This window comes from Pelobates fuscus, chromosome 1 (genome assembly GCF_036172605.1).
Source record: "Pelobates fuscus isolate aPelFus1 chromosome 1, aPelFus1.pri, whole genome shotgun sequence".
NCBI lineage: Eukaryota > Metazoa > Chordata > Amphibia > Anura > Pelobatidae > Pelobates > Pelobates fuscus.
In genome coordinates this window covers 71,345,000-71,372,211 of record NC_086317.1, presented here as the reverse complement: position 1 = coordinate 71,372,211, position 27,212 = coordinate 71,345,000, and positions in this window count along the sequence as shown.

Below are 27,212 nucleotides of genomic sequence, written 5' to 3'. Positions count from 1 at the left end.
GAAGCTGGCAGGCAGGCAACTGCTCTTCTATTACAGTGAAAAAAATTTATTTCTTTTAAATCTAAAGCTTAACCTATTGTAAGAACAGATTTGAGTGGTGGCACTGGGCAAGTGGGTACAGTATCCAATGTGAACCTCACACAGAAGCTGGCAGGCAGGCAACTGCTCTTCTATTACAGTGAAAACAAATTATTTCTTTTAAATCTAAAGCTTAACCTATTGTAAAAACAGATATGAGTGGTGGCACTGGGCAAGTGGGCACAGTATCCAATCTGAACCTCACACAGAAGCTGGCAGGCAGGCAACTGCTCTTCTATTACAGTGAAAAAAAAATATTTCTTTTAAATCTAAAGCTTAAGCTATTGTAAAAACAGATGAGTGGTGGCACTGGGCAAGAGGGCACAGTATCCACTGTGAACCTCACACAGAAGCTGGCAGGCAGGCAACTGCTCTTCTATTACAGTGGAAACAAATTATTTATTTTAAATCTAAAGCTTAAGCTATTGTAAAAACAGATATGAGTGGTGGCACTGGGCAACTGGGCACAGTATCCAATGTGAACCTCACACAGAAGCTGTCAGGCAGGCAACTGCTCTTCTATTACAGTGAAAAAAATAATTTCTTTTAAATCTAAAGCTTAACCTATTGTAAAAACAGATATGAGTGGTGGCACTGGGCAAGTGGGCACAGTATCTAATGTGAACCTCACACAGAAGCTGGCAGGCAGGCAACTGCTCTTCTATTACAGTGAAAACAAATTATTTATTTTAAATCTAAAGCTTAACCTATTGTAAAAACAGATATGAGTGGTGGCACTGGGCAAGTGGGCACAGTATCCAATGTGAACCTCACACAGAAGCTGGCAGGCAGGCAACTGCTCTTCTATTACAGTGAAAACAAATTATTTCTTTTAAATCTAAAGCTTAACCTATTGTAAAAACAGATATGAGTGGTGGCACTGGGCAAGTGGGCACAGTATCCAATGTGAACCTCACACAGAAGCTGGCAGGCAGGCAACTGCTCTTCTATTACAGTGAAAACAAATTATTTATTTTAAATCTAAAGCTTAACCTATTGTAAAAACAGATATGAGTGGTGGCACTGGGCAAGTGGGCACAGTATCCAATGTGAACCTCACACAGAAGCTGGCAGGCAGGCAACTGCTCTTCTATTACAGTGAAAAAAAATATTTCTTTTAAATCTAAAGCTTAACCTATTGTAAAAACAGATATGAGTGGTGGCACTGGGCAAGTGGGCACAGTATCCAATGTGAACCTCACACAGAAGCTGGCAGGCAGGCAACTGCTCTTCTATTACAGTGAAAACAAATGATTTCTTTTAAATCTAAAGCTTAACCTATTGTAAAAACAGATTTGAGTGGTGGCACTGGGCAAGTGGGCACAGTATCCAATGTGAACCTCACACAGAAGCTGGCAGGCAGGCAACTGCTCTTCTATTACAGTGAAAACAAATTATTTCTTTTAAATCTAAAGCTTAAGCTAATGTAAAAACAGATATGAGTGGTGGCACTGGGCAAGAGGGCACAGTATCCACTGTGAACCTCACAAAGAAGCTGGCAGGCAGGCAACTGCTCTTCTATTACAGTGGAAACAAATTATTTCTTTTAAATCTAAAGCTTAAGCTATTGTAAAAACAGATATGAGTGGTGGCACTGGGCAAGTGGGCACAGTATCCAATGTGAACCTCACACAGAAGCTGGCAGGCAGGCAACTGCTCTATTACAGTGAAAACAAATTATTTCTTTTAAATCTAAAGCTTAACCTATTGTAAAATCAGATATGAGTGGTGGCACTGGGCAAGTGGGCACAGTATCCAATGTGAACCTCACACAGAAGCTGGCAGGCAGGCAACTGCTCTTCTATTACAGTGAAAACATTTTATTTCTTTTAAATCTAAAGCTTAACCTATTGTAAAAAAAGGATATGAGTGGTGGCACTGGGCAAGTGGGCACAGTATCCAATCTGAACCTCACACAGAAGCTGGCAGGCAGGCAACTGCTCTTCTATTACAGTGAAAACAAATTATTTCTTTTAAATCTAAAGCTTAACCTATTGTAAAAACAGATATGAGTGGTGGCACTGGGCAAGTGGGCACAGTATCCAATGTGAACCTCACACAGAAGCTGGCAGGCAGGCAACTGCTCTTCTATTACAGTGAAAAAAAATATTTCTTTTAAATCTAAAGCTTAACCTATTGTAAAAACAGATATGAGTGGTGGCACTGGGCAAGAGGGCACAGTATCCACTGTGAACCTCACACAGAAGCTGGCAGGCAGGCAACTGCTCTTCTATTACAGTGAAAACAAATTATTTCTTTTAAATCTAAAGCTTAACCTATTGTAAAAACAGATATGAGTGGTGGCACTGGGCAAGTGGGCACAGTATCCAATGTGAACCTCACACAGAAGCTGGCAGGCAGGCAACTGCTCTTCTATTACAGTGAAAACAAATTATTTCTTTTAAATCTAAAGCTTAACCTATTGTAAAAACAGATATGGGTGGTGGCACTCGGCAAGTGGGCACAGTATCCAATGTGAACCTCACACAGAAGCTGGCAGGCAGGCAACTGCTCTTCTATTACAGTGAAAAAAAATTATTTATTTTAAATCTTAAGCTTAACCTATTGTAAAAACAGATATGAGTGGTGGCACTGGGCAAGAGGGCACAGTATCCAATGTGAACCTCACACAGAAGCTGGTAGGCAGGCAACTGCTCTTCTATTACAGTGAAAAAAAATTATTTCTTTTAAATCTAAAGCTTAAGCTATTGTAAAAACAGATGAGTGGTGGCACTGGGCAAGAGGGCACAGTATCCACTGTGAACCTCACACAGAAGCTGGCAGGCAGGCAACTGCTCTTCTATTACAGTGAAAAAAAATATTTATTTTAAATCTAAAGCTTAACCTATTGTAAAATCAGATATGAGTGGTGGCACTGGGCAAGTGGGCACAATATCCAATGTGAACCTCACACAGAAGCTGGCAGGAAGGCAACTGCTCTTCTATTACAGTGAAAACAAATTATTTCTTTTAAATCTAAAGCTTAACCTATTGTAAAAACAGATATGAGTGGTGGCACTGGGCAAGTGGGCACAGTATCCAATCTGAACCTCACACAGAAGCTGGCAGGCAGGCAACTGCTCTTCTATTACAGTGAAAAAAAATATTTCTTTTAAATCTAAAGCTTAACCTATTGTAAAATCAGATATGAGTGGTGGCACTGGGCAAGTGGGCACAATATCCAATGGGAACCTCACACAGAAGCTGGCAGGCAGGCAACTGCTCTATTACAGTGAAAACAAATTATTTATTTTAAACCTAAAGCTTAACCTATTGTAAAAACAGATATGAGTGGTGGCACTGGGCAAGTGGGCACAGTATCCAATGTGAACCTCACACAGAAGCTGGCAGGCAGGCAACTGCTCTTCTATTACAGTGAAAACAAATTATTTCTTTTAAATCTAAAGCTTAACCTATTGTAAAAACAGATATGAGTGGTGGCACTGGGCAAGAGGGCACAGTATCCACTGTGAACCTCACACAGAAGCTGGCAGGAAGGCAACTGCTCTTCTATTACAGTGAAAACAAATTATTTCTTTTAAATCTAAAGCTTAACCTATTGTAAAAACAGATATGAGTGGTGGCACTGGGCAAGAGGGCACAGTATCCACTGTGAACCTCACACAGAAGCTGGCAGGCAGGCAACTGCTCTTCTATTACAGTGGAAACAAATTATTTCTTTTAAATCTAAAGCTTAACCTATTGTAAAAACAGATATGAGTGGTGGCACTGGGCAAGAGGGCACAGTATCCACTGTGAACCTCACACAGAAGCTGGCAGGAAGGCAACTGCTCTTCTATTACAGTGAAAACAAATTATTTCTTTTAAATCTAAAGCTTAACCTATTGTAAAAACAGATATGAGTGGTGGCACTGGGCAAGTGGGCACAGTATCCAATGTGAACCTCACACAGAAGCTGGCAGGCAGGCAACTGCTCTTCTATTACAGTGAAAAAAAATATTTCTTTTAAATCTAAAGCTTAACCTATTGTAAGAACAGATTTGAGTGGTGGCACTGGGCAAGTGGGTACAGTATCCAATGTGAACCTCACACAGAAGCTGGCAGGCAGGCAACTGCTCTTCTATTACAGTGAAAACAAATAATTTCTTTTCAATCTAAAGCTTAACCTATTGTAAAAACAGATATGAGTGGTGGCACTGGGCAAGTGGGTACAGTATCCAATGTGAACCTCACACAGAAGCTGGCAGGCAGGCAACTGCTCTATTACAGTGAAAACAAATTATTTCTTTTAAATCTAAAGCTTAACCTATTGTAAAAACAGATATGAGTGGTGGCACTGGGCAAGTGGGCACAGTATCCAATGTGAACCTCACACAGAAGCTGGCAGGCAGGCAACTGCTCTTCTATTACAGTGAAAAAAAATTATTTCTTTTAAATCTAAAGCTTAACCTATTGTAAGAACAGATTTGAGTGGTGGCACTGGGCAAGTGGGTACAGTATCCAATGTGAACCTCACACAGAAGCTGGCAGGCAGGCAACTGCTCTTCTATTACAGTGAAAACAAATTATTTCTTTTAAATCTAAAGCTTAACCTATTGTAAAAACAGATATGAGTGGTGGCACTGGGCACGTGGGCACAGTATCCAATGTGAACCTCACACAGAAGCTGGCAGGCAGGCAACTGCTCTATTACAGTGAAAACAAATTATTTCTTTTAAATCTAAAGCTTAACCTATTGTAAAAACAGATATGAGTGGTGGCACTGGGCAAGTGGGCACAGTATCCAATGTGAACCTCACATTGAAGCTGGCAGGCAGGCAACTGCTCTTCTATTACAGTGAAAACAAATTATTTATTTTAAATCTAAAGCTTAACCTATTGTAAAAACAGATACGAGTGGTGGCACTGGGCAAGAAGGCACAGTATCCACTGTGAACCTCACACAGAAGCTGGCAGGCAGGCAACTGCTCTTCTATTACAGTGAAAACAAATTATTTCTTTTAAATCTAAAGCTTAAGCTATTGTAAAAACAGATGAGTGGTGGCACTGGGCAAGAGGGCACAGTATCCACTGTGAACCTCACACAGAAGCTGGCAGGCAGGCAACTGCTCTTCTATTACAGTGAAAACAAATTATTTCTTTTAAATCTAAAGCTTAACCTATTGTAAAAACAGATATGAGTGGTGGCACTGGGCAAGAGGGCACAGTATCCACTGTGAACCTCACACAGAAGCTGGCAGGAAGGCAACTGCTCTTCTATTACAGTGAAAACAAATTATTTCTTTTAAATCTAAAGCTTAACCTATTGTAAAAACAGATATGAGTGGTGGCACTGGGCAAGAGGGCACAGTATCCACTGTGAACCTCACACAGAAGCTGGCAGGCAGGCAACTGCTCTTCTATTACAGTGGAAACAAATTATTTCTTTTAAATCTAAAGCTTAACCTATTGTAAAAACAGATATGAGTGGTGGCACTGGGCAAGAGGGCACAGTATCCACTGTGAACCTCACACAGAAGCTGGCAGGAAGGCAACTGCTCTTCTATTACAGTGAAAACAAATTATTTCTTTTAAATCTAAAGCTTAACCTATTGTAAAAACAGATATGAGTGGTGGCACTGGGCAAGTGGGCACAGTATCCAATGTGAACCTCACACAGAAGCTGGCAGGCAGGCAACTGCTCTTCTATTACAGTGAAAAAAAATATTTCTTTTAAATCTAAAGCTTAACCTATTGTAAGAACAGATTTGAGTGGTGGCACTGGGCAAGTGGGTACAGTATCCAATGTGAACCTCACACAGAAGCTGGCAGGCAGGCAACTGCTCTTCTATTACAGTGAAAACAAATAATTTCTTTTCAATCTAAAGCTTAACCTATTGTAAAAACAGATATGAGTGGTGGCACTGGGCAAGTGGGTACAGTATCCAATGTGAACCTCACACAGAAGCTGGCAGGCAGGCAACTGCTCTATTACAGTGAAAACAAATTATTTCTTTTAAATCTAAAGCTTAACCTATTGTAAAAACAGATATGAGTGGTGGCACTGGGCAAGTGGGCACAGTATCCAATGTGAACCTCACACAGAAGCTGGCAGGCAGGCAACTGCTCTTCTATTACAGTGAAAAAAAATTATTTCTTTTAAATCTAAAGCTTAACCTATTGTAAGAACAGATTTGAGTGGTGGCACTGGGCAAGTGGGTACAGTATCCAATGTGAACCTCACACAGAAGCTGGCAGGCAGGCAACTGCTCTTCTATTACAGTGAAAACAAATTATTTCTTTTAAATCTAAAGCTTAACCTATTGTAAAAACAGATATGAGTGGTGGCACTGGGCACGTGGGCACAGTATCCAATGTGAACCTCACACAGAAGCTGGCAGGCAGGCAACTGCTCTATTACAGTGAAAACAAATTATTTCTTTTAAATCTAAAGCTTAACCTATTGTAAAAACAGATATGAGTGGTGGCACTGGGCAAGTGGGCACAGTATCCAATGTGAACCTCACATTGAAGCTGGCAGGCAGGCAACTGCTCTTCTATTACAGTGAAAACAAATTATTTATTTTAAATCTAAAGCTTAACCTATTGTAAAAACAGATACGAGTGGTGGCACTGGGCAAGAAGGCACAGTATCCACTGTGAACCTCACACAGAAGCTGGCAGGCAGGCAACTGCTCTTCTATTACAGTGGAAACAAATTATTTCTTTTAAATCTAAAGCTTAAGCTATTGTAAAAACAGATGAGTGGTGGCACTGGGCAAGAGGGCACAGTATCCACTGTGAACCTCACACAGAAGCTGGCAGGCAGGCAACTGCTCTTCTATTACAGTGAAAACAAATTATTTCTTTTAAATCTAAAGCTTAACCTATTGTAAAAACAGATATGATTGGTGGCACTGGGCAAGTGGGCACAGTATCCAATGTGAACCTCACACAGAAGCTGGCAGGCAGGCAACTGCTCTTCTATTACAGTGAAAACAAATTATTTCTTTTAAATCTAAAGCTTAACCTATTGTAAAAACAGATATGAGTGGTGGCACTGGGCAAGTGGGCACAGTATCCAATGTGAACCTCACACAGAAGCAGGCAGGCAACTGCTCCTCTATTACAGTGAAAAAAAAATTATTTCTTTTAAATCTAAAGCTTAACCTATTGTAAAAACAGATATGAGTGGTGGCACTGGGCAAGTGGGCACAGTATCCAATGTGAACCTCACACAGAAGCTGGCAGGCAGGCAACTGCTCTATTACAGTGAAAACAAATTATTTCTTTTAAATCTAAAGCTTAACCTATTGTAAAAACAGATATGAGTGGTGGCACTGGGCAAGTGGGCACAGTATCCAATGTGAACCTCACACAGAAGCTGGCAGGCAGGCCACTGCTCTTCTATTACAGTGCAAAAAAATATTTATTTTAAATCTAAAGCTTAACCTATTGTAAGAACAGATTTGAGTGGTGGCACTGGGCAAGTGGGTACAGTATCCAATGTGAACCTCACACAGAAGCTGGCAGGCAGGCAACTGCTCTTCTATTACAGTGAAAACAAATTATTTCTTTTAAATCTAAAGCTTAACCTATTGTAAAAACAGATATGAGTGGTGGCACTGGGCACGTGGGCACAGTATCCAATGTGAACCTCACACAGAAGCTGGCAGGCAGGCAACTGCTCTATTACAGTGAAAACAAATTATTTCTTTTAAATCTAAAGCTTAACCTATTGTAAAAACAGATATGAGTGGTGGCACTGGGCAAGTGGGCACAGTATCCAATGTGAACCTCACATTGAAGCTGGCAGGCAGGCAACTGCTCTTCTATTACAGTGAAAACAAATTATTTATTTTAAATCTAAAGCTTAACCTATTGTAAAAACAGATACGAGTGGTGGCACTGGGCAAGAAGGCACAGTATCCACTGTGAACCTCACACAGAAGCTGGCAGGCAGGCAACTGCTCTTCTATTACAGTGGAAACAAATTATTTCTTTTAAATCTAAAGCTTAAGCTATTGTAAAAACAGATGAGTGGTGGCACTGGGCAAGAGGGCACAGTATCCACTGTGAACCTCACACAGAAGCTGGCAGGCAGGCAACTGCTCTTCTATTACAGTGAAAACAAATTATTTCTTTTAAATCTAAAGCTTAACCTATTGTAAAAACAGATATGATTGGTGGCACTGGGCAAGTGGGCACAGTATCCAATGTGAACCTCACACAGAAGCTGGCAGGCAGGCAACTGCTCTTCTATTACAGTGAAAACAAATTATTTCTTTTAAATCTAAAGCTTAACCTATTGTAAAAACAGATATGAGTGGTGGCACTGGGCAAGTGGGCACAGTATCCAATGTGAACCTCACACAGAAGCAGGCAGGCAACTGCTCCTCTATTACAGTGAAAAAAAATTATTTCTTTTAAATCTAAAGCTTAACCTATTGTAAAAACAGATATGAGTGGTGGCACTGGGCAAGTGGGCACAGTATCCAATGTGAACCTCACACAGAAGCTGGCAGGCAGGCAACTGCTCTATTACAGTGAAAACAAATTATTTCTTTTAAATCTAAAGCTTAACCTATTGTAAAAACAGATATGAGTGGTGGCACTGGGCAAGTGGGCACAGTATCCAATGTGAACCTCACACAGAAGCTGGCAGGCAGGCCACTGCTCTTCTATTACAGTGCAAAAAAATATTTATTTTAAATCTAAAGCTTAACCTATTGTAAAAACAGATTTGAGTGGTGGCACTGGGCAAGTGGGCACAGTATCCAATGTGAACCTCACACAGAAGCTGGCAGGCAGGCAACTGCTCTTCTATTACAGTGAAAACAAATTATTTCTTTTAAATCTAAAGCTTAATCTATTGTAAAAACAGATATGAGTGGTGGCACTGGGCAAGTGGGCACAGTATCCAATGTGAACCTCACACAGAAGCTGGCAGGCAGGCAACTGCTCTTCTATTACAGTGGAAACAAATTATTTCTTTTAAATCTAAAGCTTAAGCTATTGTAAAAACAGATGAGTGGTGGCACTGGGCAAGAGGGCACAGTATCCAATGTGAACCTCACACAGAAGCTGGCAGGCAGGCAACTGCTCTTCTATTACAGTGAAAAATTATTTCTTTTAAATCTAAAGCTTAACCTATTGTAAAAACAGATATGAGTGGTGGCACTGGGCAAGTGGGCACAGTATCCAATGTGAACCTCACACAGAAGCTGGAAGGCAGGCAACTGCTCTTCTATTACAGTGAAAACAAATTATTTATTTTAAATCTAAAGCTTAACCTATTGCAAAAACAGATATGAGTGGTGGCACTGGGCAAGTGGGCACAGTATCCAATGCGAACCTCACACAGAAGCTGGCAGGCAGGCAACTGCTCTTCTATTACAGTGAAAACAAATATTTATTTTAAATCTAAAGATTAACCTATTGTAAAAACAGATATGAGTGGTGGCACTGGGCAAGAGGGCACAGTATCCACTGTGAACCTCACACAGAAGCTGGCAGGCAGGCAACTGCTCTTCTATTACAGTGAAAACAAATTATTTCTTTTAAATCTAAAGCTTAACCTATTGTAAAAACAGATATGAGTGGTGGCACTGGGCAAGTGGGCACAGTATCCAATGTGAACCTCACACAGAAGCAGGCAGGCAACTGCTCCTCTATTACAGTGAAAAAAAATTATTTATTTTAAATCTAAAGCTTAACCTATTGTAAAAACAGATATGAGTGGTGGCACTGGGCAAGTGGGCACAGTATCCAATGTGAACCTCACACAGAAGCTGGCAGGCAGGCAACTGCTCTATTACAGTGAAAACAAATTATTTCTTTTAAATCTAAAGCTTAACCTATTGTAAAAACAGATATGAGTGGTGGCACTGGGCAAGTGGGCACAGTATCCAATGTGAACCTCACACAGAAGCTGGCAGGCAGGCCACTGCTCTTCTATTACAGTGCAAAAAAATATTTATTTTAAATCTAAAGCTTAACCTATTGTAAAAACAGATTTGAGTGGTGGCACTGGGCAAGTGGGCACAGTATCCGATGTGAACCTCACACAGAAGCTGGCAGGCAGGCAACTGCTCTTCTATTACAGTGAAAACAAATTATTTCTTTTAAATCTAAAGCTTAATCTATTGTAAAAACAGATATGAGTGGTGGCACTGGGCAAGTGGGCACAGTATCCAATGTGAACCTCACACAGAAGCTGGCAGGCAGGCAACTGCTCTTCTATTACAGTGGAAACAAATTATTTCTTTTAAATCTAAAGCTTAAGCTATTGTAAAAACAGATGAGTGGTGGCACTGGGCAAGAGGGCACAGTATCCACTGTGAACCTCACACAGAAGCTGGCAGGCAGGCAACTGCTCTTCTATTACAGTGAAAACAAATTATTTCTTTTAAATCTAAAGCTTAACCTATTGTAAAAACAGATATGAGTGGTGGCACTGGGCAAGTGGGCACAGTATCCAATGTGAACCTCACACAGAAGCTGGAAGGCAGGCAACTGCTCTTCTATTACAGTGAAAACAAATTATTTATTTTAAATCTAAAGCTTAACCTATTGCAAAAACAGATATGAGTGGTGGCACTGGGCAAGTGGGCACAGTATCCAATGCGAACCTCACACAGAAGCTGGCAGGCAGGCAACTGCTCTTCTATTACAGTGAAAACAAATATTTCTTTTAAATCTAAAGATTAACCTATTGTAAAAACAGATATGAGTGGTGGCACTGGGCAAGAGGGCACAGTATCCACTGTGAACCTCACACAGAAGCTGGCAGGCAGGCAACTGCTCTTCTATTACAGTGGAAACAAATTATTTCTTTTAAATCTAAAGCTTAAGCTATTGTAAAAACAGATGAGTGGTGGCACTGGGCAAGAGGGCACAGTATCCACTGTGAACCTCACACAGAAGCTGGCAGGCAGGCAACTGCTCTTCTATTACAGTGAAAACAAATTATTTCTTTTAAATCTAAAGCTTAACCTATTGTAAAAACAGATATGAGTGGTGGCACTGGGCAAGTGGGCACAGTATCCAATGTGAACCTCACACAGAAGCTGGAAGGCAGGCAACTGCTCTTCTATTACAGTGAAAACAAATTATTTATTTTAAATCTAAAGCTTAACCTATTGCAAAAACAGATATGAGTGGTGGCACTGGGCAAGTGGGCACAGTATCCAATGCGAACCTCACACAGAAGCTGGCAGGCAGGCAACTGCTCTTCTATTACAGTGAAAACAAATATTTCTTTTAAATCTAAAGATTAACCTATTGTAAAAACAGATATGAGTGGTGGCACTGGGCAAGAGGGCACAGTATCCACTGTGAACCTCACACAGAAGCTGGCAGGCAGGCAACTGCTCTTCTATTACAGTGAAAACAAATAATTTCTTTTAAATCTAAAGCTTAACCTATTGTAAAAACAGATATGAGTGGTGGCACTGGGCAAGAGGGCACAGTATCCACTGTGAACCTCACACAGAAGCTGGCAGGCAGGCAACTGCTCTTCTATTACAGTGGAAACAAATTATTTATTTTAAATCTAAAGCTTAAGCTATTGTAAAAACAGATGAGTGGTGGCACTGGGCAAGAGTGCATAGTATCCACTGTGAACCTCACACAGAAGCTGGCAGGCAGGCAACTGCTCTTCTATTACAGTGAAAACAAATTATTTCTTTTAAATCTAAAGCTTAACCTATTGTAAGAACAGATTTGAGTGGTGGCACTGGGCAAGTGGGTACAGTATCCAATGTGAACCTCACACAGAAGCTGGCAGGCAGGCAACTGCTCTTCTATTACAGTGAAAACTAATTATTTATTTTAAATCTAAAGCTTAACCTATTGTAAAACAGATATGAGTGGTGGCACTTGGCAAGTGGGCACAGTATCCAATGTGAACCTCACACAGAAGCTGGCAGGCAGGCACCTGCTCTATTACAGTGAAAACAAATTATTTCTTTTAAATCTAAAGCTTAACCTATTGTAAAAACAGATATGAGTGGTGGCACTGGGCAAGTGGGCACAGTATCCAATGTGAACCTCACACTGAAGCTGGCAGGCAGGCAGGCAACTGCTCTTCTATTACAGTGAAAACAAATTATTTCTTTTAAATCTAAAGCTTAACCTATTGTAAAAACAGATATGATTGGTGGCACTGGGCAAGTGGGCACAGTATCCAATGTGAACCTCACACAGAAGCTGGCAGGCAGGCAACTGCTCTTCTATTACAGTGAAAACAAATTATTTCTTTTAAATCTAAAGCTTAACCTATTGTAAAAACAGATATGAGTGGTGGCACTGGGTAAGTGGGCACAGTATCCAATGTGAACCTCACACAGAAGCAGGCAGGCAACTGCTCCTCTATTACAGTGAAAAAAAAATATTTCTTTTAAATCTAAAGCTTAACCTATTGTAAAAACAGATATGAGTGGTGGCACTGGGCAAGTGGGCACAGTATCCAATGTGAACCTCACACAGAAGCTGGCAGGCAGGCAACTGCTCTATTACAGTGAAAACAAATTATTTCTTTTAAATCTAAAGCTTAACCTATTGTAAAAACAGATATGAGTGGTGGCACTGGGCAAGTGGGCACAGTATCCAATGTGAACCTCACACAGAAGCTGGCAGGCAGGCCACTGCTCTTCTATTACAGTGTAAAAAATATTTCTTTTAAATCTAAAGCTTAACCTATTGTAAAAACAGATTTGAGTGGTGGCACTGGGCAAGTGGGCACAGTATCCAATGTGAACCTCACACAGAAGCTGGCAGGCAGGCAACTGCTCTTCTATTACAGTGAAAAAAAATTATTTCTTTTAAATCTAAAGCTTAACCTATTGTAAAAACAGATATGAGTGGTGGCACTGGGCAAGTGGGCACAGTATCCAATGTGAACCTCACACAGAAGCTGGCAGGCAGGCAACTGCTCTTCTATTACAGTGGAAACAAATTATTTCTTTTAAATCTAAAGCTTAAGCTATTGTAAAAACAGATGAGTGGTGGCACTGGGCAAGAGGGCACAGTATCCACTGTGAACCTCACACAGAAGCTGGCAGGCAGGCAACTGCTCTTCTATTACAGTGAAAACAAATTATTTATTTTAAATCTAAAGCTTAACCTATTGTAAAAACAGATATGAGTGGTGGCACTGGGCAAGTGGGCACAGTATCCAATGTGAACCTCACACAGAAGCTGGCAGGCAGGCAACTGCTCTTCTATTACAGTGAAAACAAATTATTTCTTTTAAATCTAAAGCTTAACCTATTGTAAAAACAGATATGAGTGGTGGCACTGGGCACGTGGGCACAGTATCCAATGTGAACCTCACACAGAAGCTGGCAGGCAGGCAACTGCTCTATTACAGTGAAAACAAATTATTTCTTTTAAATCTAAAGCTTAACCTATTGTAAAAACAGATATGAGTGGTGGCACTGGGCAAGTGGGCACAGTATCCAATGTGAACCTCACATTGAAGCTGGCAGGCAGGCAACTGCTCTTCTATTACAGTGAAAACAAATTATTTATTTTAAATCTAAAGCTTAACCTATTGTAAAAACAGATACGAGTGGTGGCACTGGGCAAGAAGGCACAGTATCCACTGTGAACCTCACACAGAAGCTGGCAGGCAGGCAACTGCTCTTCTATTACAGTGGAAACAAATTATTTCTTTTAAATCTAAAGCTTAAGCTATTGTAAAAACAGATGAGTGGTGGCACTGGGCAAGAGGGCACAGTATCCACTGTGAACCTCACACAGAAGCTGGCAGGCAGGCAACTGCTCTTCTATTACAGTGAAAACAAATTATTTCTTTTAAATCTAAAGCTTAACCTATTGTAAAAACAGATATGATTGGTGGCACTGGGCAAGTGGGCACAGTATCCAATGTGAACCTCACACAGAAGCTGGCAGGCAGGCAACTGCTCTTCTATTACAGTGAAAACAAATTATTTCTTTTAAATCTAAAGCTTAACCTATTGTAAAAACAGATATGAGTGGTGGCACTGGGCAAGTGGGCACAGTATCCAATGTGAACCTCACACAGAAGCAGGCAGGCAACTGCTCCTCTATTACAGTGAAAAAAAATTATTTCTTTTAAATCTAAAGCTTAACCTATTGTAAAAACAGATATGAGTGGTGGCACTGGGCAAGTGGGCACAGTATCCAATGTGAACCTCACACAGAAGCTGGCAGGCAGGCAACTGCTCTATTACAGTGAAAACAAATTATTTCTTTTAAATCTAAAGCTTAACCTATTGTAAAAACAGATATGAGTGGTGGCACTGGGCAAGTGGGCACAGTATCCAATGTGAACCTCACACAGAAGCTGGCAGGCAGGCCACTGCTCTTCTATTACAGTGCAAAAAAATATTTATTTTAAATCTAAAGCTTAACCTATTGTAAAAACAGATTTGAGTGGTGGCACTGGGCAAGTGGGCACAGTATCCAATGTGAACCTCACACAGAAGCTGGCAGGCAGGCAACTGCTCTTCTATTACAGTGAAAACAAATTATTTCTTTTAAATCTAAAGCTTAATCTATTGTAAAAACAGATATGAGTGGTGGCACTGGGCAAGTGGGCACAGTATCCAATGTGAACCTCACACAGAAGCTGGCAGGCAGGCAACTGCTCTTCTATTACAGTGGAAACAAATTATTTATTTTAAATCTAAAGCTTAAGCTATTGTAAAAACAGATGAGTGGTGGCACTGGGCAAGAGGGCACAGTATCCAATGTGAACCTCACACAGAAGCTGGCAGGCAGGCAACTGCTCTTCTATTACAGTGAAAAATTATTTCTTTTAAATCTAAAGCTTAACCTATTGTAAAAACAGATATGAGTGGTGGCACTGGGCAAGTGGGCACAGTATCCAATGTGAACCTCACACAGAAGCTGGAAGGCAGGCAACTGCTCTTCTATTACAGTGAAAACAAATTATTTATTTTAAATCTAAAGCTTAACCTATTGCAAAAACAGATATGAGTGGTGGCACTGGGCAAGTGGGCACAGTATCCAATGCGAACCTCACACAGAAGCTGGCAGGCAGGCAACTGCTCTTCTATTACAGTGAAAACAAATATTTATTTTAAATCTAAAGATTAACCTATTGTAAAAACAGATATGAGTGGTGGCACTGGGCAAGAGGGCACAGTATCCACTGTGAACCTCACACAGAAGCTGGCAGGCAGGCAACTGCTCTTCTATTACAGTGAAAACAAATTATTTCTTTTAAATCTAAAGCTTAACCTATTGTAAAAACAGATATGAGTGGTGGCACTGGGCAAGTGGGCACAGTATCCAATGTGAACCTCACACAGAAGCAGGCAGGCAACTGCTCCTCTATTACAGTGAAAAAAAATTATTTCTTTTAAATCTAAAGCTTAACCTATTGTAAAAACAGATATGAGTGGTGGCACTGGGCAAGTGGGCACAGTATCCAATGTGAACCTCACACAGAAGCTGGCAGGCAGGCAACTGCTCTATTACAGTGAAAACAAATTATTTCTTTTAAATCTAAAGCTTAACCTATTGTAAAAACAGATATGAGTGGTGGCACTGGGCAAGTGGGCACAGTATCCAATGTGAACCTCACACAGAAGCTGGCAGGCAGGCCACTGCTCTTCTATTACAGTGCAAAAAAATATTTATTTTAAATCTAAAGCTTAACCTATTGTAAAAACAGATTTGAGTGGTGGCACTGGGCAAGTGGGCACAGTATCCGATGTGAACCTCACACAGAAGCTGGCAGGCAGGCAACTGCTCTTCTATTACAGTGAAAACAAATTATTTCTTTTAAATCTAAAGCTTAATCTATTGTAAAAACAGATATGAGTGGTGGCACTGGGCAAGTGGGCACAGTATCCAATGTGAACCTCACACAGAAGCTGGCAGGCAGGCAACTGCTCTTCTATTACAGTGGAAACAAATTATTTCTTTTAAATCTAAAGCTTAAGCTATTGTAAAAACAGATGAGTGGTGGCACTGGGCAAGAGGGCACAGTATCCACTGTGAACCTCACACAGAAGCTGGCAGGCAGGCAACTGCTCTTCTATTACAGTGAAAACAAATTATTTCTTTTAAATCTAAAGCTTAACCTATTGTAAAAACAGATATGAGTGGTGGCACTGGGCAAGTGGGCACAGTATCCAATGTGAACCTCACACAGAAGCTGGAAGGCAGGCAACTGCTCTTCTATTACAGTGAAAACAAATTATTTATTTTAAATCTAAAGCTTAACCTATTGCAAAAACAGATATGAGTGGTGGCACTGGGCAAGTGGGCACAGTATCCAATGCGAACCTCACACAGAAGCTGGCAGGCAGGCAACTGCTCTTCTATTACAGTGAAAACAAATATTTCTTTTAAATCTAAAGATTAACCTATTGTAAAAACAGATATGAGTGGTGGCACTGGGCAAGAGGGCACAGTATCCACTGTGAACCTCACACAGAAGCTGGCAGGCAGGCAACTGCTCTTCTATTACAGTGAAAACAAATTATTTCTTTTAAATCTAAAGCTTAACCTATTGTAAAAACAGATATGAGTGGTGGCACTGGGCAAGTGGGCACAGTATCCAATGTGAACCTCACACAGAAGCAGGCAGGCAACTGCTCCTCTATTACAGTGAAAAAAAATTATTTCTTTTAAATCTAAAGCTTAACCTATTGTAAAAACAGATATGAGTGGTGGCACTGGGCAAGTGGGCACAGTATCCAATGTGAACCTCACACAGAAGCTGGCAGGCAGGCAACTGCTCTATTACAGTGAAAACAAATTATTTCTTTTAAATCTAAAGCTTAACCTATTGTAAAAACAGATATGAGTGGTGGCACTGGGCAAGTGGGCACAGTATCCAATGTGAACCTCACACAGAAGCTGGCAGGCAGGCCACTGCTCTTCTATTACAGTGCAAAAAAATATTTATTTTAAATCTAAAGCTTAACCTATTGTAAAAACAGATTTGAGTGGTGGCACTGGGCAAGTGGGCACAGTATCCGATGTGAACCTCACACAGAAGCTGGCAGGCAGGCAACTGCTCTTCTATTACAGTGAAAACAAATTATTTCTTTTAAATCTAAAGCTTAATCTATTGTAAAAACAGATATGAGTGGTGGCACTGGGCAAGTGGGCACAGTATCCAATGTGAACCTCACACAGAAGCTGGCAGGCAGGCAACTGCTCTTCTATTACAGTGGAAACAAATTATTTCTTTTAAATCTAAAGCTTAAGCTATTGTAAAAACAGATGAGTGGTGGCACTGGGCAAGAGGGCACAGTATCCACTGTGAACCTCACACAGAAGCTGGCAGGCAGGCAACTGCTCTTCTATTACAGTGAAAACAAATTATTTCTTTTAAATCTAAAGCTTAACCTATTGTAAAAACAGATATGAGTGGTGGCACTGGGCAAGTGGGCACAGTATCCAATGTGAACCTCACACAGAAGCTGGAAGGCAGGCAACTGCTCTTCTATTACAGTGAAAACAAATTATTTATTTTAAATCTAAAGCTTAACCTATTGCAAAAACAGATATGAGTGGTGGCACTGGGCAAGTGGGCACAGTATCCAATGCGAACCTCACACAGAAGCTGGCAGGCAGGCAACTGCTCTTCTATTACAGTGAAAACAAATATTTCTTTTAAATCTAAAGATTAACCTATTGTAAAAACAGATATGAGTGGTGGCACTGGGCAAGAGGGCACAGTATCCACTGTGAACCTCACACAGAAGCTGGCAGGCAGGCAACTGCTCTTCTATTACAGTGGAAACAAATTATTTCTTTTAAATCTAAAGCTTAAGCTATTGTAAAAACAGATGAGTGGTGGCACTGGGCAAGAGGGCACAGTATCCACTGTGAACCTCACACAGAAGCTGGCAGGCAGGCAACTGCTCTTCTATTACAGTGAAAACAAATTATTTCTTTTAAATCTAAAGCTTAACCTATTGTAAAAACAGATATGAGTGGTGGCACTGGGCAAGTGGGCACAGTATCCAATGTGAACCTCACACAGAAGCTGGAAGGCAGGCAACTGCTCTTCTATTACAGTGAAAACAAATTATTTATTTTAAATCTAAAGCTTAACCTATTGCAAAAACAGATATGAGTGGTGGCACTGGGCAAGTGGGCACAGTATCCAATGCGAACCTCACACAGAAGCTGGCAGGCAGGCAACTGCTCTTCTATTACAGTGAAAACAAATATTTCTTTTAAATCTAAAGATTAACCTATTGTAAAAACAGATATGAGTGGTGGCACTGGGCAAGAGGGCACAGTATCCACTGTGAACCTCACACAGAAGCTGGCAGGCAGGCAACTGCTCTTCTATTACAGTGAAAACAAATAATTTCTTTTAAATCTAAAGCTTAACCTATTGTAAAAACAGATATGAGTGGTGGCACTGGGCAAGAGGGCACAGTATCCACTGTGAACCTCACACAGAAGCTGGCAGGCAGGCAACTGCTCTTCTATTACAGTGGAAACAAATTATTTATTTTAAATCTAAAGCTTAAGCTATTGTAAAAACAGATGAGTGGTGGCACTGGGCAAGAGTGCATAGTATCCACTGTGAACCTCACACAGAAGCTGGCAGGCAGGCAACTGCTCTTCTATTACAGTGAAAACAAATTATTTCTTTTAAATCTAAAGCTTAACCTATTGTAAGAACAGATTTGAGTGGTGGCACTGGGCAAGTGGGTACAGTATCCAATGTGAACCTCACACAGAAGCTGGCAGGCAGGCAACTGCTCTTCTATTACAGTGAAAACTAATTATTTCTTTTAAATCTAAAGCTTAACCTATTGTAAAACAGATATGAGTGGTGGCACTTGGCAAGTGGGCACAGTATCCAATGTGAACCTCACACAGAAGCTGGCAGGCAGGCACCTGCTCTATTACAGTGAAAACAAATTATTTCTTTTAAATCTAAAGCTTAACCTATTGTAAAAACAGATATGAGTGGTGGCACTGGGCAAGTGGGCACAGTATCCAATGTGAACCTCACACTGAAGCTGGCAGGCAGGCAGGCAACTGCTCTTCTATTACAGTGAAAACAAATTATTTCTTTTAAATCTAAAGCTTAACCTATTGTAAAAACAGATATGATTGGTGGCACTGGGCAAGTGGGCACAGTATCCAATGTGAACCTCACACAGAAGCTGGCAGGCAGGCAACTGCTCTTCTATTACAGTGAAAACAAATTATTTCTTTTAAATCTAAAGCTTAACCTATTGTAAAAACAGATATGAGTGGTGGCACTGGGTAAGTGGGCACAGTATCCAATGTGAACCTCACACAGAAGCAGGCAGGCAACTGCTCCTCTATTACAGTGAAAAAAAAATATTTCTTTTAAATCTAAAGCTTAACCTATTGTAAAAACAGATATGAGTGGTGGCACTGGGCAAGTGGGCACAGTATCCAATGTGAACCTCACACAGAAGCTGGCAGGCAGGCAACTGCTCTATTACAGTGAAAACAAATTATTTCTTTTAAATCTAAAGCTTAACCTATTGTAAAAACAGATATGAGTGGTGGCACTGGGCAAGTGGGCACAGTATCCAATGTGAACCTCACACAGAAGCTGGCAGGCAGGCCACTGCTCTTCTATTACAGTGTAAAAAATATTTCTTTTAAATCTAAAGCTTAACCTATTGTAAAAACAGATTTGAGTGGTGGCACTGGGCAAGTGGGCACAGTATCCAATGTGAACCTCACACAGAAGCTGGCAGGCAGGCAACTGCTCTTCTATTACAGTGAAAAAAAATTATTTCTTTTAAATCTAAAGCTTAACCTATTGTAAAAACAGATATGAGTGGTGGCACTGGGCAAGTGGGCACAGTATCCAATGTGAACCTCACACAGAAGCTGGCAGGCAGGCAACTGCTCTTCTATTACAGTGGAAACAAATTATTTCTTTTAAATCTAAAGCTTAAGCTATTGTAAAAACAGATGAGTGGTGGCACTGGGCAAGAGGGCACAGTATCCACTGTGAACCTCACACAGAAGCTGGCAGGCAGGCAACTGCTCTTCTATTACAGTGAAAACAAATTATTTATTTTAAATCTAAAGCTTAACCTATTGTAAAAACAGATATGAGTGGTGGCACTGGGCAAGTGGGCACAGTATCCAATGTGAACCTCACACAGAAGCTGGCAGGCAGGCAACTGCTCTTCTATTACAGTGAAAACAAATTATTTCTTTTAAATCTAAAGCTTAACCTATTGCAAAAACAGATATGAGTGGTGGCATTTGGCAAGTGGGCACATTATCCAATGCGAACCTCACACAGAAGCTGGCAGGCAGGCAACTGCTCTTCTATTACAGTGAAAACAAATATTTCTTTTAAATCTAAAGCTTAACCTATTGTAAAAACAGATATGAGTGGTGGCACTGGGCAAGAGGGCACAGTATCCACTGTGAACCTCCCACCGAAGCTGGCAGGCAGGCAACTGCTCTTCTATTACAGTGAAAACAAATAATTTCTTTTAAATCTAAAGCTTAACCTATTGTAAAAACAGATATGAGTGGTGGCACTGGGCAAGAGGGCACAGTATCCACTGTGAACCTCACACAGAAGCTGGCAGGCAGGCAACTGCTCTTCTATTACAGTGGAAACAAATTATTTATTTTAAATCTAAAGCTTAAGCTATTGTAAAAACAGATGAGTGGTGGCACTGGGCAAGAGTGCATAGTATCCACTGTGAACCTCACACAGAAGCTGGCAGGCAGGCAACTGCTCTTCTATTACAGTGAAAACAAATTATTTCTTTTAAATCTAAAGCTTAACCTATTGTAAGAACAGATTTGAGTGGTGGCACTGGGCAAGTGGGTACAGTATCCAATGTGAACCTCACACAGAAGCTGGCAGGCAGGCAACTGCTCTTCTATTACAGTGAAAACTAATTATTTCTTTTAAATCTAAAGCTTAACCTATTGTAAAACAGATATGAGTGGTGGCACTTGGCAAGTGGGCACAGTATCCAATGTGAACCTCACACAGAAGCTGGCAGGCAGGCACCTGCTCTATTACAGTGAAAACAAATTATTTCTTTTAAATCTAAAGCTTAACCTATTGTAAAAACAGATATGAGTGGTGGCACTGGGCAAGTGGGCACAGTATCCAATGTGAACCTCACACTGAAGCTGGCAGGCAGGCAGGCAACTGCTCTTCTATTACAGTGAAAACAAATTATTTCTTTTAAATCTAAAGCTTAACCTATTGTAAAAACAGATATGAGTGGTGGCACTGGGCAAGTGGGCACAGTATCCAATGTGAACCTCACACAGAAGCTGGCAGGCAGGCAACTGCTCTTCTATTACAGTGGAAACAAATTATTTCTTTTAAATCTAAAGCTTAAGCTATTGTAAAAACAGATGAGTGGTGGCACTGGGCAAGAGGGCACAGTATCCACTGTGAACCTCACACAGAAGCTGGCAGGCAGGCAACTGCTCTTCTATTACAGTGAAAACAAATTATTTATTTTAAATCTAAAGCTTAACCTATTGTAAAAACAGATATGAGTGGTGGCACTGGGCAAGTGGGCACAGTATCCAATGTGAACCTCACACAGAAGCTGGCAGGCAGGCAACTGCTCTTCTATTACAGTGAAAACAAATTATTTCTTTTAAATCTAAAGCTTAACCTATTGCAAAAACAGATATGAGTGGTGGCATTTGGCAAGTGGGCACATTATCCAATGCGAACCTCACACAGAAGCTGGCAGGCAGGCAACTGCTCTTCTATTACAGTGAAAACAAATATTTCTTTTAAATCTAAAGCTTAACCTATTGTAAAAACAGATATGAGTGGTGGCACTGGGCAAGAGGGCACAGTATCCACTGTGAACCTCCCACAGAAGCTGGCAGGCAGGCAACTGCTCTTCTATTACAGTGAAAACAAATAATTTCTTTTAAATCTAAAGCTTAACCTATTGTAAAAACAGATATGAGTGGTGGCACTGGGCAAGAGGGCACAGTATCCACTGTGAACCTCACACAGAAGCTGGCAGGCAGGCAACTGCTCTTCTATTACAGTGGAAACAAATTATTTCTTTTAAATCTAAAGCTTAAGCTATTGTAAAAACAGATGAGTGGTGGCACTGGGCAAGAGGGCACAGTATCCACTGTGAACCTCACACAGAAGCTGGCAGGCAGGCAACTGCTCTTCTATTACAGTGAAAACAAATTATTTATTTTAAATCTAAAGCTTAACCTATTGTAAAAACAGATATGAGTGGTGGCACTGGGCAAGTGGGCACAGTATCCAATGTGAACCTCACACAGAAGCTGGCAGGCAGGCAACTGCTCTTCTATTACAGTGAAAACAAATTATTTCTTTTAAATCTAAAGCTTAACCTATTGCAAAAACAGATATGAGTGGTGGCATTTGGCAAGTGGGCACATTATCCAATGCGAACCTCACACAGAAGCTGGCAGGCAGGCAACTGCTCTTCTATTACAGTGAAAACAAATATTTCTTTTAAATCTAAAGCTTAACCTATTGTAAAAACAGATATGAGTGGTGGCACTGGGCAAGAGGGCACAGTATCCACTGTGAACCTCCCACAGAAGCTGGCAGGCAGGCAACTGCTCTTCTATTACAGTGAAAACAAATTATTTCTTTTAAATCTAAAGCTTAACCTATTGTAAAAACAGATATGAGTGGTGGCACTGGGCAAGAGGGCACAGTATCCACTGTGAAACTCACACAGAAGCTGGCAGGCAGGCAACTGCTCTTCTATTACAGTGGAAACAAATTATTTATTTTAAATCTAAAGCTTAAGCTATTGTAAAAACAGATGAGTGGTGGCACTGGGCAAGAGTGCATAGTATCCACTGTGAACCTCACACAGAAGCTGGCAGGCAGGCAACTGCTCTTCTATTACAGTGAAAACAAATTATTTCTTTTAAATCTAAAGCTTAACCTATTGTAAAAACAGATATGAGTGGTGGCACTGGGCAAGTGGGCACAGTATCCACTGTGAACCTCACACAGAAGCTGGCAGGCAGGCAACTGCTCTTCTATTACAGTGAAAACAAATTATTTCTTTTAAATCTAAAGCTTAACCTATTGCAAAAACAGATATGAGTGGTGGCACTGGGCAAGTGGGCACAGTATCCAATGCGAACCTCACACAGAAGCTGGCAGGCAGGCAACTGCTCTTCTATTACAGTGAAAAAAATATTTCTTTTAAATCTAAAGCTTAACCTATTGTAAAAACAGATATGAGTGGTGGCACTGGGCAAGAGGGCACAGTATCCACTGTGAACCTCACACAGAAGCTGGCAGGCAGGCAACTGCTCTTCTATTACAGTGAAAACAAATTATTTCTTTTAAATCTAAAGCTTAACCTATTGTAAAAACAGATATGAGTGGTGGCACTGGGCAAGAGGGCACAGTATCCACTGTGAACCTCACACAGAAGCTGGCAGGCAGGCAACTGCTCTTCTATTACAGTGGAAACAAATTATTTATTTTAAATCTAAAGCTTAAGCTATTGTAAAAACAGATGAGTGGTGGCACTGGGAAAGAGTGCATAGTATCCACTGTGAACCTCACACAGAAGCTGGCAGGCAGGCAACTGCTCTTCTATTACATTGAAAACAAATTATTTCTTTTAAATCTAAAGCTTAACCTATTGTAAAAACAGATTTGAGTGGTGGCACTGGGCAAGTGGGCACAGTATCCAATGTGAACCTCACACAGAAGCTGGCAGGCAGGCAACTGCTCTTCTATTACAGTGAAAAAAAATTATTTCTTTTAAATCTAAAGCTTAACCTATTGTAAAAACAGATATGAGTGGTGGCACTGGGCAAGTGGGCACAGTATCCAATGTGAACCTCACACAGAAGCTGGCAGGCAGGCAACTGCTCTTCTATTACAGTGGAAACAAATTATTTCTTTTAAATCTAAAGCTTAAGCTATTGTAAAAACAGATGAGTGGTGGCACTGGGCAAGAGGGCACAGTATCCACTGTGAACCTCACACAGAAGCTGGCAGGCAGGCAACTGCTCTTCTATTACAGTGAAAACAAATTATTTATTTTAAATCTAAAGCTTAACCTATTGTAAAAACAGATATGAGTGGTGGCACTGGGCAAGTGGGCACAGTATCCAATGTGAACCTCACACAGAAGCTGGCAGACAGGCAACTGCTCTTCTATTACAGTGAAAACAAATTATTTCTTTTAAATCTAAAGCTTAACCTATTGCAAAAACAGATATGAGTGGTGGCATTTGGCAAGTGGGCACATTATCCAATGCGAACCTCACACAGAAGCTGGCAGGCAGGCAACTGCTCTTCTATTACAGTGAAAACAAATATTTCTTTTAAATCTAAAGCTTAACCTATTGTAAAAACAGATATGAGTGGTGGCACTGGGCAAGAGGGCACAGTATCCACTGTGAACCTCCCACAGAAGCTGGCAGGCAGGCAACTGCTCTTCTATTACAGTGAAAACAAATAATTTCTTTTAAATCTAAAGCTTAACCTATTGTAAAAACAGATATGAGTGGTGGCACTGGGCAAGAGGGCACAGTATCCACTGTGAACCTCACACAGAAGCTGGCAGGCAGGCAACTGCTCTTCTATTACAGTGGAAACAAATTATTTATTTTAAATCTAAAGCTTAAGCTATTGTAAAAACAGATGAGTGGTGGCACTGGGCAAGAGTGCATAGTATCCACTGTGAACCTCACACAGAAGCTGGCAGGCAGGCAACTGCTCTTCTATTACAGTGAAAACAAATTATTTCTTTTAAATCTAAAGCTTAACCTATTGTAAGAACAGATTTGAGTGGTGGCACTGGGCAAGTGGGTACAGTATCCAATGTGAACCTCACACAGAAGCTGGCAGGCAGGCAACTGCTCTTCTATTACAGTGAAAACTAATTATTTCTTTTAAATCTAAAGCTTAACCTATTATAAAACAGATATGAGTGGTGGCACTTGGCAAGTGGGCACAGTATCCAATGTGAACCTCACACAGAAGCTGGCAGGCAGGCACCTGCTCTATTACAGTGAAAACAAATTATTTCTTTTAAATCTAAAGCTTAACCTATTGTAAAAACAGATATGAGTGGTGGCACTGGGCAAGTGGGCACAGTATCCAATGTGAACCTCACACTGAAGCTGGCAGGCAGGCAGGCAACTGCTCTTCTATTACAGTGAAAACAAATTATTTCTTTTAAATCTAAAGCTTAACCTATTGTAAAAACAGATATGATTGGTGGCACTGGGCAAGTGGGCACAGTATCCAATGTGAACCTCACACAGAAGCTGGCAGGCAGGCAACTGCTCTTCTATTACAGTGAAAACAAATTATTTCTTTTAAATCTAAAGCTTAACCTATTGTAAAAACAGATATGAGTGGTGGCACTGGGTAAGTGGGCACAGTATCCAATGTGAACCTCACACAGAAGCAGGCAGGCAACTGCTCCTCTATTACAGTGAAAAAAAAATATTTCTTTTAAATCTAAAGCTTAACCTATTGTAAAAACAGATATGAGTGGTGGCACTGGGCAAGTGGGCACAGTATCCAATGTGAACCTCACACAGAAGCTGGCAGGCAGGCAACTGCTCTATTACAGTGAAAACAAATTATTTCTTTTAAATCTAAAGCTTAACCTATTGTAAAAACAGATATGAGTGGTGGCACTGGGCAAGTGGGCACAGTATCCAATGTGAACCTCACACAGAAGCTGGCAGGCAGGCCACTGCTCTTCTATTACAGTGCAAAAAAAATTTCTTTTAAATCTAAAGCTTAACCTATTGTAAAAACAGATTTGAGTGGTGGCACTGGGCAAGTGGGCACAGTATCCAATGTGAACCTCACACAGAAGCTGGCAGGCAGGCAACTGCTCTTCTATTACAGTGAAAAAAAATTATTTCTTTTAAATCTAAAGCTTAACCTATTGTAAAAACAGATATGAGTGGTGGCACTGGGCAAGTGGGCACAGTATCCAATGTGAACCTCACACAGAAGCTGGCAGGCAGGCAACTGCTCTTCTATTACAGTGGAAACAAATTATTTCTTTTAAATCTAAAGCTTAAGCTATTGTAAAAACAGATGAGTGGTGGCACTGGGCAAGAGGGCACAGTATCCACTGTGAACCTCACACAGAAGCTGGCAGGCAGGCAACTGCTCTTCTATTACAGTGAAAACAAATTATTTATTTTAAATCTAAAGCTTAACCTATTGTAAAAACAGATATGAGTGGTGGCACTGGGCAAGTGGGCACAGTATCCAATGTGAACCTCACACAGAAGCTGGCAGGCAGGCAACTGCTCTTCTATTACAGTGAAAACAAATTATTTCTTTTAAATCTAAAGCTTAACCTATTGCAAAAACAGATATGAGTGGTGGCATTTGGCAAGTGGGCACATTATCCAATGCGAACCTCACACAGAAGCTGGCAGGCAGGCAACTGCTCTTCTATTACAGTGAAAACAAATATTTCTTTTAAATCTAAAGCTTAACCTATTGTAAAAACAGATATGAGTGGTGGCACTGGGCAAGAGGGCACAGTATCCACTGTGAACCTCCCACAGAAGCTGGCAGGCAGGCAACTGCTCTTCTATTACAGTGAAAACAAATTATTTCTTTTAAATCTAAAGCTTAACCTATTGTAAAAACAGATATGAGTGGTGGCACTGGGCAAGAGGGCACAGTATCCACTGTGAAACTCACACAGAAGCTGGCAGGCAGGCAACTGCTCTTCTATTACAGTGGAAACAAATTATTTATTTTAAATCTAAAGCTTAAGCTATTGTAAAAACAGATGAGTGGTGGCACTGGGCAAGAGTGCATAGTATCCACTGTGAACCTCACACAGAAGCTGGCAGGCAGGCAACTGCTCTTCTATTACAGTGAAAACAAATTATTTCTTTTAAATCTAAAGCTTAACCTATTGTAAAAACAGATATGAGTGGTGGCACTGGGCAAGTGGGCACAGTATCCACTGTGAACCTCACACAGAAGCTGGCAGGCAGGCAACTGCTCTTCTATTACAGTGAAAACAAATTATTTCTTTTAAATCTAAAGCTTAACCTATTGCAAAAACAGATATGAGTGGTGGCACTGGGCAAGTGGGCACAGTATCCAATGCGAACCTCACACAGAAGCTGGCAGGCAGGCAACTGCTCTTCTATTACAGTGAAAAAAATATTTCTTTTAAATCTAAAGCTTAACCTAT